Here is a 19,458-nt window from a genome sequence, read left to right as displayed (position 1 = left end):
CATACACAGACTGAAACACAGATAATAGATCCACACACAAACACACACCATCCCTCTCTCTGCCTCTGACCTGATTCCTCTAATGAAGTGCTTTTGATGAGCGTAATGATTGTCCAGGCGAAGCCCAGGGAACATCTGAGTGCAGCAAACGTGCAGTAATATGTCAGGTCTGACATTTGTAGCACTATTAAGATCTCATAAAAAAGATGATTGTACTTTATTATTTTTTTCTCCTTTGAGACCTGAGTGCCATCTGGGAGTGTTCTTTTTTTTTTTTTTTACTCTTTAAAGCCACACAGAGACATGTTGCTGCTTGTGCTGCCAGGCAACAACATTTATACACTTTTAGAGAAGGCAGAGGTAGGAAGGTGTGTTCCTGCCCTTGGATTTGTGATAAATTCTGGGTGATTGCAAAGCTCTGCAGTAGACCTAACAAATAAAAATAGCCATGTGCTAAATCAGAAGGTAATTCACCCTTGTGGTTCACTTAGGTTATATGCTCACTTTGTGTTCCATATCATCGTTTAGTCTCTCTTTCTAAACACTTCTGGAGCTATCACATAAATATACATCATACAACAAAACAAGGCCATGTTTTGAGGAGCGCATTCTTTGTTGGGGCTACAAAATGGAAGTTGATTTCTAAGTGAAGGGACCCTCCCTTGAAGCTGAGGTTGGAACTGAGCAAAGAGTGACATCAAATATTCATCTGGTAAGGGAATTGATTTGGCTCACTTTGGCTACCATTTTGGTTTGAAGATGTGTGTCATGCCAAAAGGTAAGCTCTCCCTCTCCGTCTTAACTATTGCCTTCACTAGGAGACAAATGTTTTTGAGCAAAAAGAGCTTCTTGGAAGGTTTTTAATATACCTGGCAATGTTTCTGTGGTTACGCTGGGATGTGTGCTGTAATTGCCTGACTTGATGCGTTATGTCTCATCCCCAAAGTCTCATACTGACTCCACTCTGTTAGCCTTGAACCCAGCAGAAGAGAAACGCTGTACACACAACACACATTTGCAAAGATATAGAGAGTGTAATGCTCTGGCTCTTTCCAGTGAAAGAGATGAGAAGATTGATACCACTCTCTCATTTGTATGGTAAATATGAAGTTGAAGCCAGCAGCCCTGTTAGCTTGCAGGGGATACTCCAGGAAGTTACAGCTCCGAGCCAAGTAATAGTCTGGCACATAACACCCATAAAACCTTAAATTGTAATTTTTACTCATTGTTATTTGTACGGATTAAACAAACGAGATATAACATGACATAACATTAATTGCTGAGCTTTAGAGCTGCTGGTAGGCAGATCTTGTTACCTTTGGACAGAGCAAACCTAGCTGTTTCCCTCCGTTTTCAGTCTTTGTGCTAAGCTTACTGACTGCTGGCTGTGTTTATATTTAATGGACAGACACAAGAGGGGTATCAATCTTCTCATCTAACTCACAACAAGAAAGTGAATAAGTGTTCCAAAAATGTCAAACTATTCCTTTAAGGGGTCTTTTTGCAGTATTCAGCTCTTTGATTGGGCTGTTAAGATTAGATTTGTTCTCCAGGTGAGAGTCCACATTTAAATACAATAAAATCAGTGAGGCTTTAACGTCACAGAACTGTTCTAAAATTGTGTGGAGTTTGTAGTCTATCTCTGTTATTACCCAGAGGGAGATTATTTGTAGGATCTTTGTGTCAAATGTCCAAAAGTTAAATATCCAAAGGTTGTACAGTCAAGCAGAAGAAAGCTGTATTTGGCCAGCGCTCCTCCTTCTGTCACCCTGGGAGTCTTTATCTTCCCCTCCTACTCTCTCTTCTTCTTTCCCTCCCACGCCTTTCTCTCTCTTTTCCTCCCCCTCTTATTCACTATCTTTTCCTCAGATGGATGGTGCTTCTCATTTTCACGTTCATCTCTATGAATGAGGAAGCAGTGATTACAACTGGACTGCTCACCTGACCCAAGGGAAAATTTGCTTATAGTGATTGGTTGTGGATGGTCAGGCAGGGGCGGCAGCTGTGTTGCTAAGGCATCTCCAGGAAGCATTCTCATCAGCCAATCACCTGACAGTTTTTTCTGTGCTCTGGCAAATCTTTAATGGAGTTTATCTTAACCATTTCAACCAGTACATCTCTACGAAGCTGTTGTTGTGCATATGCATCGTTTTCATGCTTTAGCCATGCATTAAAGCTGGCCCACTGAGAGAGAGAGCTATCACTGAATTGTGTAAAAATTAACTGGATCGCCCCTCTGTGGACTCTCATATGTGATGGAGTGTTTTCAAGCTCCGGGCGGCTGACTGGTGAAAGATGAGTGAATAATTTAATACCAGATTGGTTTGTATTACTGGGATTTGATGCATACCATCGTATCATTGCGCTGATGTCATAACAGCGGATGCAATGGCAGTTGGTGAGAACATGCAGCATATGTTTACTAAATAATTTACCTGGCAGGTCCATATGCAGAACTGTGAAAGACCATGTTTGGCAACCTATAGGTCATCATGAAAGCATGTAATGAATGTAGAATTGCCAAATATATCAGTAGGACTGAATTTAGCTAAATCAAGAAAATCTTAGTGGGTTTGTCCACCTGTGCTTTTGTCTTCTTCATTGTTGATGTAAAATGCTTTCTAAATATGTGTACCAATTTTGTCATCAACCTGAAAAGCATTGTCCATCTCAGACAAGATTTGAAAACTAACCTGCAAGCATTGCTTCTTCAGCTGGTTAGTTACATGCATTCAACATAAATCACTAGCTTGCTACATGTTTTATTATTTCAGTCTATGTGTATGTTGGTGCACCAAAATGTCATTCAATGGATCTGATAATTCTATATGGACATTGCCATTTACTGAGCACACTCATGCTCCCAAGATGATAATCCGACTTTTACTTTAGCTCAACCATCAGACAAAATTGTCAGTACATTGTATTCAGTGCAGAAACACTTTTATATTGTGGGGTGTAATGAACACACTAGCCTCTTGGGAGTGCTGACAGAGCTTTAAACTTTTAGATTTGTTAGATAAAATCTTGCTTAGTGTGGCAGAACATCCGCACCATGTTTCCCATAGATGATAGTAGCCAGAAAGGATTCTTGCTAGATTGACACTTCTTCATACAGATCTTTCTACTTGTCAGTACTCTTGGTAATAGTGTGGTGACATCCTCAGAGAACTCCCCCACCCCAAGCCTCATATACATGTACACACACACACTTGGCTCGAGATGGTACATCAACAGCTCATTCCATGAGGAATTAGTGGGTTGAGACCACTGAAAAAAGTTGGAGGGAAAACATGTCAAAACAGGACAGCGTCACAAGCGTGGCATTCATGGAAACAAGCCTCAGAGGCAAAGTGATGAGAGTGTCCAGGTCAGACAGAGAATGAGGGGGAGAAAGATAAAAAAAAAAGAGAAAAGGGAGAGAGACAGAGCAGCCAGAGACAGAGAGGGGAGAACAAAATGATACCAACCGAAGACCAAGGGAGACAGAGGGGAACGGGATGGGCAAGAGTGGAAAAACTGAATCAGGGAGGAGAATGAGAGTCCAGTCAGGGAAAGAATTGAACCCCCTGACACTGCTGGGAAGCCAGCGAGCCGCTCCATTTGCATGCCGCATCGCTACAGCGACACAGATACTGTGCAACGGATGAAGCTATCTTGAGCCTGAATCACAGCTGGGTGGGGAAGTTACACGTCAAGCAGTTTTTAAAGCTGTATACCTGTGAGATAGTCAGCTTGTCTTTGTGTCTCTAGACCACCAGGACATCTGTGACATGTCCATTTGAAGACATTAAGGCTCTAAAAATGTGATTTCATGGAAGGTGTTGGATTGAAGGATTCCCACAGATACATCTATCATCTATCTATCTCAGTTGACCTTAATATTTTTAGAATTGAAAAGAAAAGTACACTGTTAACTTGTGATTTTGGTTTTGTATACAATTTGGTGAAAATTTACTTTGCCCACTAATTTCTCTGGTGGCTTTTGTTATAACTGACTGAGTAAACACAGTGGGAATTCCACAATTTATTTTTAAACTGTTAAACCTGCTTCAGAATTTCCCAAAGTTATCAAACTTATTTAAACCTACATTAATTAAAGATAAACTGCATAATTTGGATGTTAGAGCACTAACACACATTTGTAATCGATGTAGGATCAGCTGTTCGTTCCTGAAGCACACCTTGGAGCTATTTTTTCATTTGCCTGTTTTGCACCTCGTTCATGCCACATTGGTGGCATTTTGGGGTATAATTAAAGAGTCTGTTGTCAACTCAACAAACCAGAAACTTACTGTACAGTCTACCACAAATCCTGTATCAGAAGGAATTCATTGCCAAGAGAGTGTATCCTGGCTCATGTAGTTTTTACAATTTGAAATGTAAAACCCCAAATAAAATTTTCATACACAAATCACAACAATTTAACAGCTTATAACAATTGATTTGCTTCTAGATTTGTCCTTTCACCATTATTAGATCTGCATTAAAGTACATTGCACCTGGCCATGCCTTCAACATTGACACACTCTTGGCCTACCTCTCTGGGTATCTATTAAATGAAATTTCTGGTACATGTCAAGCTAGTGTACTTCCCATAAATGTGGCCATTGTGACTGTATGGATCATGCTAACTTTGCACTCGCCACCTCTGGGAAACGAGGACTCGTGCAATACAGCGTATAGATGACATACGTTGTCTTCGAACGCTTGTCTCTGAGTCCGACTGAAAGTAAACACAGAAAGTAGCACCCTGGAACGGCTGTTATGGATAGCTGCACACATCTGGGGCAACTTGCCAGCTTTTTCTCTCAGCTAACGTTACCATTGTAATATCAGATCATAGTGAGTCAAGGGCAATATATAACTAGTTGCTTGTGTTTATAGCTGATGGGTCACACATGTTGCAATTCCTCACATAAAATACGGTTTATGAGTGTTGTAATCACTTTTTCTTACCATACCGTCCAGCCTGCCTCTGTTTTCTCTTTCAGTTGATTTTGGGGAGGTGAAACAGTCTACAGGACGATAATGTTGATCAGAGTTGCAAATTGATTTGTTGTAACTTAGTTAAGCAGCTGGAATCACTCTCACCTGTGGACACATCTAGATTTTACAAGTCTAGCATCAACAGTCCAGTCTCTGCAGCAAATGTTTTCCTCCTCGCAAGAACACCGCCTGTTTCTTATTGTATCTTGTCGGGACGGTCCTGTTGCCTTTCTGCCTCTGCCTCCATTTTTCCTCTTTCCTCGATCATTTGATTTAGCTCCTCGTCGTTGTACTTAGAAGTCTCTACAGCAGAGGTGGCAAGTTCAAAGTTAGCACAACTCATAGAGCCACAATGGCCACATTTAGGTTGAAATATACTGGAATTTCCCTTTAACAGGAGGCCCACCCTTACCCTTACCCTGCCTTACCCCACCCAGGTGACTTTACACAACTGGGTCAAGCCAAGTAGGACCGACTGGTAATCTCAGAAAATCCTGGGGTACCATCAAGAGTGTGATTCCCCCAGGTGTAGTTAATGGCATGCTCTCTTATCATATGGCGCATGTTACTAAAATGAGATTGCCACTTCTGTTGAGTCAAGTTTCCACATTGATCGTACAGGCACCGCGATCGAGCTGCATTATATCTATTAGGACCCTGTCTTAAATCAGACAGCTTTTGGGACGTGGTCACAGTCAGACGGGGAATTCAGATGGATTACCTCGCCTACATTCAGCGTGTTCGAATGTGTGCATGTGTATGTCTGCCATAAACCACAGCTGAAATCCGCAGTCCAATATCCTGAAATATCACCTTGTCGTAAAAGACGACAAGGCCACAAACAGGGTGCAAGGTGTTCAAATGGAATCCCATCATCCGTGCACGAGGAGCAACACCCTGTGAATAAGGGCTCTACTTTGTAACCGATAGTGTGAGCTATATAAATGGTAATCATCTCATGACTTGAGACCTGTGGTGTCTCTGACTGTAGTCAAAGTAAAGAATGTGGCTTGCAACACAGACAAGCGTGATGCAAAGGCACTGTGACAGCTTCTAACGGTTCAACTGAACAAAAAAAATATGAACTTTGAATATAAAATACAGCATTTGGGCTTTTACTCAAAACTTGCCTTGAAAGTACCCTTGATGTATCTGTATTCAGTGGTTGTGGCACCAGCAGGAACTGTACCCTTAACAGTGGCAGTGTTAGAGCTACAAAGGGAAACACTTGACATCACAGTGAATTTTGTCTTCAAGTGTATCTGCTCTACTCTATTCTACTGCCTGATGATTTGATTTTGTATGGTACTGTTCTCAGCCTATGCGCATGGATGAGTTTCACATGCATATGTTGATGCTAGATGTTTCATACATTATGCATGTTCAATTCACAGCATGTAGGCATGTAATGATGTACCCCTTGAGTGTGGAGTAGAATCCCATGAAGAAGCAAGCTGTCAGCGATAACAATGCCTGTATGAGTGCACCTGTATACATGCGAGTGTGTCTGGATTGCACCCAGTCGGATTTGCTTAGATCTGCTCTGTAGCTGTGAGGGTTAACCTGACACACATGGAGGCAGGTGAGGAGTGCTGTATTATCCTGGTTCTCTGGCATGTCTGTATCAACATTCAGGCTGTATGACCCCCCCCTCCTGCACCTTTAATAGCAGATAACAGGATTATCACAACAGCTAGGTTCCTAAGAGGGGCCACAGTGCCGGGGGTGGGGGCTTGTGAGACACGGGCGCTCACTCATGACTGATGCAGGCTTGTAGCAGCCACATGATGGAACATGGGATCAGTGTTGCATTTATTCCACCGGTGTCTTGTGCATCAAGTTGTACAGGTTATATCCTCTGGGTGCTACTTATAACTGCTAGAATTCAAGAGCAGAATAACCAGAGACTGATCTATCCCCACTGCAGTTAGCTTGTTTATTTTGCACATGGAATGAAGAAGCATCTACTAACTTTGTATTCTGCACTGCATCAAGCTTCTGGCTCTTTCTCTGGTCTTATTAGACACTGTTTGTCTGTGCGATGTATTATTTGGTGATTCCTTACAATAAGAACTGAATTAACTGAGCCGGTTGCTTGCTCCTGACAGAAACTCATTAAAGTGAGGATGACACTTGTTCATGGAAACAGAACTGAGAGACAAGCAGCGATACTCACAGATAATCTCTGCAGTGTGACTCCCTTATCTGCTCTGTTGAATGGAGTTAATTTCATCTCACTAAGATTCATCTTTAGAAATATTGTGTCTTTCCCACGCATCAGAAAAGCAGTTTTTTGTCATCATGCCTTCCAACTTTTTGCATCTGGCCCAGCACGTGTCAAGTTACTGATGCTTAACTTCCATATCAACAGAATTTAACTAGACAAAATAATTAATATGCAATACTGCCATCAAGGTGTTTAAATGCTCCTAAATACTTTAAATATGAAACTGTAGATCACAGTAGGGCTACAGCATTAATCAAACACAAAACAAAAGGGTTATTATCTCTAATGCACAGTGCCAATCTCAACAGAATAATGTTTCACTCCAAATTTTTTTTCATTCTTGTAAACAAAAGTATACAGAGAAAGCTGTTGCCCCATGTGTTGCTTTTTTTGCAATTGCAAAGCAGAAGTAAATGATATGATGTATTTGCCAAGTAGTCTGGGAATAATATTTCTTCAAGGGCTGTTACTACAAGATTATCTACTGGTATACTACAGTTCATTATTATAATTATAAAACAGCTACTAGCAACACAGGTTAAAGTGAAAATAGTTTTTTCCTTTCATATAGTATAACATAACCACAAAAGACAGCATTAGTTTATGGGGCTTTTGACCAGTTCCAGTGATGTACTGAGATTTCTACCTTTTAAGATTAGCATCACACAATTTATTGACTGGGGAAACTGTTCTAAAATTGTTCTAGCAAATAACAAAATCAGATTTTTTTAATTTGTTATATTTACATGTCTGACTAGCCCCTGATGTTAAAATGTATTTTATAGTAACAGGAGGAACTACAGAAGAGTTCCTCCTACACACATTCACTCTTGCCTTTCAGGTTTAGCCCTTTAATCACAAGGTCACCCTGCTCTCTTTCCATTGACAAGCACAGTCATCATGCAGGGAACTATGTTTACATTATTCCTAGTGTGCACTGTAGTAGCACTGCTGTCCTTGTATACCTCAGGCTTTGTTGTGTTTTGAGTCCATGGCAGTAATTGAATATGACTCATCGGCTTTGGCCGGTCTTCAGCAAGGAGAGTCCTAAGGAGACATTGCAAGCTCCTGCTCTAGATTTATTATGTCTGAGGGACGAAGGTGGCTAGTATGACTCTATAAAATCCAGATAAAGACGGTGAAGACGCCTTACTGTGCCAAACATCCTCATACTCCCTTACATCTTCAGTCATCTCTAATTAACCATGATTAAGTACTTGTAACCTGGTGAACGTTTGTCAGTTTTTTAATCACTTCTTGAAAGACATTTTAAGTTCAGTATAAGTTTTGACTTTTTATGATGCATCAAAGGAGTTTCTGACCTTCCTTTTGTGGCTTATGTTTTATGTTCAGTCTGATCTTGTATCACGTGATGTGTGCATTACATGATACTTGATCCTTTCTCAGCATCATTCATCCTGTGCAGGGTCACAGGGGCTGGAGCCTGTCCCAACACATATTGTCCTCCCAGACCAAAGGCTATTTGTAATTGCCTGTAGTTGAGAATGTACTGTGGGAGGAAATTGGAAATCATCACGAACTCCTCACAGAAAGGCCACACCTTGTAGCTTCAGGTTCAGACTCAGGACCTAATTGCTGTGACAGTGTTAACCATTGAGCCCCTGTTCCACCCCTTGAATGTAATACAGTAGAAACAAATATGTATATTCTAGAACTAAGTTTACTGTCCCTTCTTTCCAGCTAGCTCCTGTACTTTAAAATTTTCCCTCACTGATGGACCCTCAAAACATGCTACAATCACTGTCTCTGTATCCTATGGTAAACTCTGAGTCACAAACTAAACCTTTTTTCTGCCGTTGTTATTTTTTAAATTTCCCCCCTGTAAGTCCTTTGTCAACATTTTGATAAAAACTAAGGCATAGAGAGCAGCCCCTTCACCTTTATGTTGTTGAGTTATGACATATTGACAGACATGAAAAACTGTCTCAAAATCTTTTTTTTCCTCTCATCTCCTGAAACATGCATATACCTGCACATTGAATAAACATGTTGGCGACATGGTAGGAAGAAATGCATCGGCTCCATTGGACAGTCTGACAGGTGAAAAATGGCACTAATACTGACTTTGAGTGGCTCATTGTGAGAAGTAAAGGCAACAGATTGGTCCTCATGTTATGAAAGCAGAACCTTTCTTCTACTACCCCTTTTGTGTCGTGACATTTCTGGTAATGGTATTTTTTGCAGAACAAGAGTTACTTTATGTCCTGTGAAATTGTTGTGTTACAGTATGTGGCAACATAAGAGCTTCACCATATTGTCATTTTACATAGTATCATCGCAGTATGTTTATTGCTTTTTCAATGTTTTTCAATGTTTAATTTGCCAATTGAACCACCAGAATGCTCCAACATCACATTTACTTACTATACATTTATTTACTTACTTACTATAAGCTATAAGCTGCATCTGAAGCTCAGGCTCTCCTCACTTCACACAGCAGCAGTGTGAAGAGATCCTCTTGCCCTCAGATTGATGGAGTATTTCTAGATTTCTGATCGCAGTAAAGCGTCTGCTCTATTCCAAACCACGAATGCCTATTTGCTTGCAAGCAGGAAGTGTGTGGGTTCTTATGTTGAGTTTATGTATAGACTTAACAGAACTGACTGTGTGCACATGCAGTACATGTACTGTGACTAAACTATTGATGGTATAGCTTGCATAGGCTCCCTTGGCTTTGTAATGCTTCGTGGTAACATGCATAGAGAAATTAAACAGAAATCATGTGGTTTAGCGGCAGGAAAAGTAGAATTGAGACTGGCAGGAAGGAATAAAAAGTGAAGAAGATTAAGACATAGCCAGACAGATGGAGATGCAGTGTAATGTGTGTCAAAATACTGTTACATTGGAAAAGTGTTTGTATAGGCTAGACCAGAGGATGGGGGGAGAAAGTTTGACAGTGTTTGAATCACTTTTTTTCATTCCCAGGGCGGTTCCTGTGGTCACTCCTCTCATTTCGCCGAGCCCCATTGCGCCATGGGAAGAGCCCTCAAGGTCACAACAAACAAGGCACTCGCACAACCACATAATAAGCATTTCCTCCGCAACATGGCCGACTGATCACAGAGACCAGAGCTTGGCCTTGGATGAAAACCCTCTCTCTGCCCCTTCAGATAAACACGCTGTCTGGAAGAAAGCAATGTTTCTCATCTCTAATTCTGGTGTTATTTGTGGGCCTCTTGGCAGAGGGATAGTGTGGTTCTGTTCGAGTCAGTTTGACATGATGATGCTGTGGATTTTTGTCTGCGTTGGAAAAGGCGAAAGCAAAGCATTTATGTGTTATGCTAATTTATTTAATAATGCATAAGAAATCCGGTAAATGAATCAAATATCATTACAGAAGAGCAAGTGATTTTTCAAAACTGATTTATAACCTGATTCTCATTGAGTCAGCTCTTGGGGAGTTCCTGTATGGATTTAGAGAGATTAGGGTTGAGAAAGCAGATACCTCACTCGCCTTAGTCTTTGTTTGTTCACTGAGACATGAATAACGCTGAGAGGGATACAGAGCGTTAAAGACATACAGTAGTATAAGGTTTTGATTTAATCTTCATCTACCTCGGGGACATAAGTGAGGTGGGCGTGCTAACCAGGAGCCCTATAGGCCTCCTGAAAACAGTTCAACAGCAGCTCTGTCACTGTTAATAACTTTAGCCCCTTGCATTTCTAGGACCCCTGTCCAGATCTGGGCTCTGTGGTCTCTTTCGCTGCTTAAGGGGTGAAATTCGCAGGGTGACTATTAAGCATAAGAGTTTCTGATCCCTATAAGATGAGTTCTTTGCTTTTTTTGTCCTTTAATATTTTCGACAGGACAGGTAAGTGAGTGTGTTTCCATCCACTGGTTTTTACATGCATTTTCAACTTGCACATAAAAAACCTGAGTAGAAACAATGGGGGAAAAAAGTTGAAATATTGCAAAAAAAAAAGGTTTTTATGCTTGGCTGAGGTGGAAAAGTTGGTGTATCGATACAAAAACTAAATCTGACAAAGTGCAGTGGAAACAGACTTAGCAAATAAATCATGACGTACATGAAGCATGTGACTTAAACATCTACTGAAGGGTCCGCTCCACTGGAGAGACAAAAAATGACTGCAGACAAAAACGTCAAATCTGTCAAATCTGTGTGAGTCTGCAACCGTCCTCAAATTAATACATGAAATAAACATAAATGCTATATTATAGTTTTCTACATCGTTTTTGAGGTTTGACTGGCGCTCTTTTAATTGCATCACCCTGTTGCACCCTCTTTTTCTGCAGTGGTTTAATGGCACCTGACTGGAGAATTGGCACCACCAGCTGTTTATCTTGATGTGTCCAACCCTAATATTCACATAACTGTAGTAGATGGAATTGCCGATTTTCTGCAAAGTTGGTTAAAATTTGTGCTACATTTGGATGAAAACCTGACTCTAGTGTGCAGTTCCTTAATCCTCATTAGTGTTTAATATGGCTGGATGTTACATATTTAGAGTATCTCTATGTATCCATGTACCTAGTCTTTACTGTAAACAAATAAAACTTTGATTATAATTATTGGTAGCCTCTGTTACATGCCAGTTGCTTTGACACTGCAATTTGATTTAAAAAATTATGACCACATTTTCCATAAACCCATTCATGCTAACGAGGATGTTGTTGCCATGTATTAAGATGACAGGATACCGTGTTTAAAGATGCTGTCCTATTTATTCCAGTGAAAGTTGCTCAGGAGACGCATACGCTGAAGACGTTATTTGGGCTTCCTTGGGTTTCTGCCTTTTTGGGCCCATAGAGCATGGGTGAGTTCCTGCTGACTCCCTGCACATGTGAATGGCATGAAAGTAATTTACTGATACAGCTCTTTGAGATTTAAATTTTTTTTTTGGACGGTTCAAAGTCTGATAATACAAATTCATTTTGAGGTGTTTGAAACTCAATTATTCATTGTTTGATAGATGTTCCTTTTGTAATGATTGTGTATTGGGAAAAAGTATTTTTTGCGTCACATGACCTGCAATACCGACTGTGGCCACTGTGCCCAAATCACTTCATAGTCCAGTGCTGTTCCTAGGGACTTGGTTGTTAAACAGCATTTCTTATGAGAGGGTGAACATCTTGGAAGACATTTTTCTATTGGTCTTCTTGCACTCTCTGCCATTGCAAACATCTCTGAAAGTCTTGGCTCCTTTTGCTCTCGAAGAAGAGCACCCACATCCTGGTTTGTGCTGTAAATAATCCAACAGAATTCCTGCTAAATCTGACCTAATGGCTCACAATGAAAAACTGCATAAAAGCTGCCAGAGGCTGCCAGTTTTCTTGATGATACTCTTGTTTGATTATGGTAATCATCCTAATGTCCCACATGAATATGGTGATTTATTTATTTGAACATAATGGTGGTGAGTATGAATTGAATGAGTCCATGTACTGCTGTTTTCAGATTTAATTTCAGTGGGGAGCAAGATGAAAACAAAGATCTGTGGTGGTATAGGATTTGCTTTGAATGTAATGAAAAACTTTTTCCGGTGTATAATTTTCTTTGCCATCCCGGGTTTCTATACCTGCTCATTTAGGAGGCAATTCCTGAAGAGCTGTTTTGAAAGAAATATCTTAGACTCTTGCAATTTGAGAATTTCAGTGGTTCATGGTTCTAGTAGAAATCAGTTCCATGACTTGTCTGTCTTGTCTTGTCCTAGAGATGGTGTGATGTGAAAATCGTCTCCTGAAACATTTAGAAATGGTGCTATAAAGGAGTTTTGACCAATTATGATCAAAATACTTTTATACTTAACAGCAGAAAAGTCACGTTTTTATTTAGTTTTTGATGAATAGAGGAGATGCAGTTACTGTAGAGGTCCAAGTATGTAATAAAAACCTCTCTGAGAGAAGTTGTTTGAAAAAATTACCTGCTCTTGCTTTTTTTAAATGTTGACCTTTTCAAGATAGTACAGGCTGTAGGAGATGAAGCACAGGGTTGTTGAAGGATATGACTGGTTTTATCCTTACTGTAAAATCCCAGAAGTGAGACTGGGAAAGGTTAGCTTGTATGATGTTAGTGAGGAGGAAGAAATGCCTTAAGAGGAGATGAGTACAGGCCAGAATTTTCTTTTAAATATCAGAGAAGGGCTGAGAGTCTTTGATAAAGATGAGACTGAAGCAGATAACAATAAAATAAGTCATAGATAATGAGCTTGACCCTAGTGAACAGTCATAGTATGAAAGCCATAAAAAATGGAAGGCCCTCTTCTGTCTATGATAGCAGTTATAATCAGATCCACTGCACTGTTGTGTTTATTCTTTATTCTGTGACATTGTCATTTTGATCTCATTGCCCCAAAGCCCAGGGGAACCTGTCACCTCAGTTGGAAGTCTTAATTGGATGTGATTTTCTAATTTAGCCTCTGTACTGTGTTGGCTGACTCTCAACATCATTGTTATTTTCATAGTGTGTGGATGGCCTGTGAACTGGCCCTGTGGCCTCAACTTCATGATCACTTAATGAGGTGGACCATTGTCACTTTCACTATCGTACACATGATTAAAAATTAATCATTCATTCAATCAATAAGTCATTCTGACCCTGCATTTGGTTGCATCTGTTTCCCATACTGCAGATATATTGTCGAAGAGATCTCTGCAGCTGCAACATCAGGCAAAAATATGAGGCTTTTAAAGAGGTTTATTGATGTTTATTGATGATGTTTTAATTTGGAATAAAAGAAAAAAACATCCAGCATAGTTATTTTAAAGAAAATTAAGTGCCCTTCTGAGGAAAATGGAAAGACTGACATTGGAGACTGCACAGTCAGTTGTTTTGTTCAGTTTTTCAGGGCTCCATGCTCTTATCCATTCAGACTGAGCAAAGTTTGTTATGGCAACACATCCTTCTATTGGTCATTGGGGGCCACTTTAATTTCAGCTTCAGTTAATCCCCTTGCCCTTCATCTCTTGCTGAGGACCAGAGGGGCTCCCTACTTTTACTTCACAAATTTCATCAGTAGGGGGCTCACTAGGGAAGACATGATGGAAAGATAATGTGCTAATGTAGAACCTATTGAACTCCAGCTCTGTGTCCTGAGGATCAGGACCAAGAACTCCTCATTTACTAGTGAACAGATCTACCAGTCTGACAGGTAGTCCACAGCAACAGATGTGTGTACAGTAATTGCTCTGTGTATTGGCAACCCTGGAGATTGCTCCACCACTGCTCATCTACCACTAAAGCCTGGTTATTCAGACTAAATTGAACCACTTCCCTCTAACACGGCATGCCAGTTGGCTTGGAGTAGAGTTTTGCCTCAGTCAAGAGAGAATGGTAACTCAGATACATCCAACATCTGGCTGCATTTTAGTAATCGCTCGTTTCTCAAAGAGATGTGAGGAGAAAGCAAAGAAAAGTGAAAATCCTGGGCTGCAGTTTTTAAAAGGAAACCACCACTGCATTATGCTGACAACACAGACAGGGTAAGATTAATAAGTGAGTGTGATTAAGTGTCACTGAGAGTTCAACAAAAGAGTAGTCATTTTTTATAAGGCAGACACCAGAGGAATAGTGGAAGAATATTTTGAGAAATTACAAAAAAATGGACAACGCTCTTTCTGAAACCAAACAGAAAGTAGGAGCTGTGACAATGGGATGGGGAAAAAAGGTGAAAACCAAGAAGGGAAATTTTGGGAAAGATATGAATGACTTTTTGTGACTGTCTTTGACACAAGACTTGGAAGTCCATCCCACAAACGTCTTTCCACTCCACCTGGCTAATAATGTTAATAAACTCATGATTTCTGGCAAACAAGAAAAATGAAGGTGAAATAAAATGGTGCACTAACTTTATTATCAAATGGTTTCCACAACAGATGTATTTTGGGAGATGTTGAGTATCCATTTTGGAAATGACAATCTGAACAGATCCTCTGTCAATTTTCTTTGTATCTTACCCAGGTCAATAAGCTCTGTGCAGATACCAGACCGCAATGCTTGACAGACTGTAAAATGGGAAACACAGGAGGAAGAGCATAATCTTTCCCCAACATTTTTATTGAAAAATATGGCACATTGGAAAGTGTACAACAGTGAGAATATAGTAATTGTTTTAAATATTGTTTTGTGTATCTCAATATATCAACGGAAAAGAGGGCCATACTTTGAATTTTGCACACCTTAAAAAAACAAACAAACACACATACAGAGATAAAACAAATAAAATATGAACACGCAATCATACATACATACAAAAAACCTTTGGGGGGGGCTCCATCAATCAGGAGACAGTGACAGTGGAATAAATTTGTGACAGACGTGCTTTGGAGAAATTAGTGAGATGAGCACAGGTTGAGCTTTTGTGACTTTTGTTTAGAGCAACGTCCCACCAGGTTTCATGTAAGGTCAACCCCAGTTCACCCTCCCAGGCAACCTTGATTTTAGTGGTAGGTGAGCAGTCATAGGACAGGAATATAATATACATGATTGAAATAAGAGACTTCTGAAGAGGGTCAGGAATAAGGAACTCATCCGACACTTGACTTGGGGGTGAAGAGGGAAAAGTTGGGAACAAGGATTTGGAAATACTGAAAAAGATGAGATACTGGGAGTTGGAATTCACTTGATAGATCTGTAAAGCTGTGAAAAATCAGCGATGACTGAGATCACTACTTAAGGGGTTGTAGTGGAATTATTGGAGTAGATAATGTTCAAAAGGGTGCGAACATTGTAAAATAGCTGATGCCCCTTTATAAATCCAGTTTGTTCTTCTGAAACTATGGTTGGGAGAATTCTTTCCAAGCGACAAACCAAAGCCTTCGCAAGAATCTTAGCATCCACATTTATCAAGGAAATGGGTCTGTAAGAGCTGCAGCTGCATTTGGGTCTTTGTCTTTTTTTAAAAGCAGACTGATAGAGGCTTGTCTTAAAGTAGGAGGGAGAGAGCCATTTTGCAGTGATTCCTTATATACAGAATGCATTAGTGGGCCAATTTAGATTTAAATCTTTTAAAAATTCTACTGGGAATCCATCAGGGTCAGGAGTTTTAATATTTTGCATTTTATTTATGGCAAGGTTGATTTCCTCTAAGGGTTAATGGCGAATCAGATCTTTAGCAACATCCGGGCTTATGGTAGGGAAGTTGAGACTATCTAAGAAAGCACTCATTTCGGAAGTATCAGATGGAGATTCTGACTTCTATAGAGAAGAATAGAATGAGCAAAAGACTAAGTTAATGGTACCTTGATCTGTGTGTGGTGTGCCAGAAGAATCTTTTTTTGTAAAAGATCATACGAGAGGCTGCCTGCCGACGTAACTGGTGGGCCAGGAGCTGCCTCGTCTTATCGCCATGCTCATAATATGTGGAACGCGAGCGTAAAAAGAAGGCGCTCTGCTTCAGTGGTTGTAATGAGGTCAAATTCAGTCTGTAATTCAACACATCTTTGAGTAAATCGGGAGAGGGGCAAGTGGCTAGTTGCTGATCTAGTTTGTCAGATTTAATCGAAAGCTCCTGAAGTTTGGCTGTACGAGTTTTATTTAAGTGTGCAGAGTACAAGATTATTTGGCCCCGTGGATATGCTTTTAGTGATTCCCAAAGCAGTGACCAAGAAATAGATTCTGCCTCATTCTGATTGATTTCGTTAAAATCATCATTTGACACTGCAATAAATCTATTAAATTTGTTGTCTGACAAAAGCAGAGTATTATAAAACTGAATACCCGAAGAGAGCAGAGCGTGGTCAGAAATTACAATAGGATGGTATTTAACTGTTGACCCTTTGGAAATAAGTTTGGGATCAATGAAATAATAATCATTTCGAGATAAAGACATATGCATCTGCGAAAAGACAGAATATTCCTTGCTGCTGGGGTTATAGAATCTCCCGGGATCAATGCAACCATTCTTGAACATGAAATCAGAAAGTGTTCTTGACTTTACTGAGGGGGTCAAGGTGTTGGGAGTAGAGCGGTCTAACCTGGGATCAACAACGCATTTCATATCCCCTCCAAATATAAGGAGGTTATTATGTAATGATGGGGGACATTCAAAAAGCTTATTCATGAAGTGTGTGTCATCAAAATTTCGAGCATAAATATTGACTAACAATACAGGAACATGAAACAATGTGCCTGAAATTATTAAATATCTGCCATTTTTATCGGATATTAGTTTGGAAGATGGACAGTGAGTTGACTTAACAATTAAAATGGCGACCCCTGTGGCTTTAGAGTTGAAATTGGAGTGGAACACCTCAGAGCCTTTAATACCTTTAATGTTCCAGCTCACAAACCTCACATGTGAGCCAGTAAGAGTGATTCCTGAATTGCCAGTGTTAGTGGACATTTATCACCACCCCCGAGAAGGAAAAAGAGAGAGGAAAAGAGGGGAAAAAACACGCTCACATGCACCATACAAACACTTGGCAGGCCAATCAGGCTAAACAGTGAACAGTCCCACCCCCTCCCACCCTCGCCAGAGCACTTACTCGACCCCATCCCCAAACCATGGAGAACCCAGTGCTAACTCCACAAGGAGTTAACACTGGGTTCTCCATGGTTCTCCAGGGTTCTCCTGAGTTAAGGTTAACAGTTTTTGACCTAATAGTAATAAACTTAATTTGCTTAATAAAGAGCAAGGCACATACACATATCCACTTCAACATCATACAGAGAACCTGGTGTGGAGTAAAGAGTTAATAACGGTGATTTAAACACTCTCTCGGTACCATCATGCGTAACTTGGAGGTGTGCTGGGTAAAGCAGACCAAACCGTATCCCCGGTATCTCGCGGAGCTGACGGCGGATGTCGTTGAAGGCGGCACAGGCACAGGCTGTCTTTGCGGTGTGATCGCAGAAGATAGAGATAGCCATGTCGCCAATCTTCATCCGTTGTTGGGCTCTAGCTCACCGCAGGATATCCACATAATAATGTAGTCGGTGATTATGGGGCGGGGGCACTCACCGGGTTTCGGCTTCGGCTGTAGGGTGCGATGAGCGCGGTCGAGGACGGGCTCTTTCTCCAGCTTAAAAGCCTCTTTAAGCAAAGTGGAGGCAGCCGCAGCTGTGGAAGAGCTGGTTGAGTCTTCAGGGACACCCACAATCCTTACTTTGTTGCGCTGTGATCTAGCCTCAAGATCCTTGCATTTATTTGCCACTCTTACCAGCTCAGCAGACACGTGCTCACTTTAGCCTGTAGCGTAGCGATGTCATCACTGCAGGTGGAGAGTGAAGTTTCCATTTTTACCTACGGTATTCTTCTAGGCAGTCACATCAGGCTGGATGTTTGTAATAATGTAAGGCGATTCCGATTTTACTGTCTGTAGCTCTGTCTTGATAAAAGTTAAGTCTTCGTTCAGGGCCACCTGGAGCTCAGTTTTGAAAATAGCCACCATCTCATTACGGATTGAGGAGAGCAGCTCCTCTTTGAAATCAAGGGGGACAGGAGGGTTCACTACAGGCGAGGATGCAGCACGTGGAGCAGGCCGCTGAAGTGGAGCAGCTGTATTACTCCCACCTTTGGGTTTAATAAGCATTTTGGTCAGCAAAAAGTCAAAGTCAAAGTGTTGGATATGACGTACACCAAAAACACCCCGCAAAGAAAGTGCCTATGAGATCATTTTAGAGGTTATTGTAGGAGCCCCGAAAGTTGCATCTTACTCCATTGATCGCTCAACTGGAACCCCCAGGAAGAGCATATTTCAGAAGCTTCCCAACAGTGACTTCAGAGCTGCAGTTTATACATACTGTAGACAACCTGCTGTGAGGAACTTTCTGGAAATACAGTACTTATCATTTTTTGAAGCCTTGTTTGATGGGATTTAATGGATAACTTTTCAATAAAGGTGGAACACTGAGTGCTATCCACATCAGAGGGAGCACAGCAGGGGATGAGTTTAACAGAATTATGACTGCCCTCTTTAATTTAACAGATATACCTTTCACAGCTCTAACAGAAGGCCAATTCTAATGAATCATAAAGCCTGTACAGTGTAGCCCATATGGTGAATAGTACCTACTCTTACACGAGAATACTTGATAAAGTTTGTCCCATCTCTGAAGTTTCTGGAAGAAACAGTGGAGTTTTTCCTGACCCATTTTGCCTGGTTTCTCAGCAGCACACAGCACATAATAAAAAAAAAAAACAATGCTTGGCAGTGTAACAAAACCAACCACATGTGGTGACAATAACAACAGAATAATGTCAGCTCAACAACCACAACACTGCATTATTCAACAGATTCTGAACAAATTGTGTGCTGAATT

At 40.7% G+C, this 19,458-nt stretch overlaps 1 protein-coding gene across 1 annotated transcript in view; it reads left to right on the top strand.

Moving 5' to 3' along the window:
* nav3 (neuron navigator 3) overlaps positions 1-19,458 on the top strand; it is a 336,822-nt gene that overhangs the window by 14,949 nt on the left and 302,415 nt on the right. The window lies entirely within an intron of this gene.

The sequence above is a fragment of the Siniperca chuatsi genome, linkage group LG23 (assembly GCF_020085105.1).
Source record: "Siniperca chuatsi isolate FFG_IHB_CAS linkage group LG23, ASM2008510v1, whole genome shotgun sequence".
NCBI lineage: Eukaryota > Metazoa > Chordata > Actinopteri > Centrarchiformes > Sinipercidae > Siniperca > Siniperca chuatsi.
The sequence above is the reverse complement of the archived record's forward strand: the minus strand, read 5'-3'. Positions and strand labels throughout refer to the sequence as shown.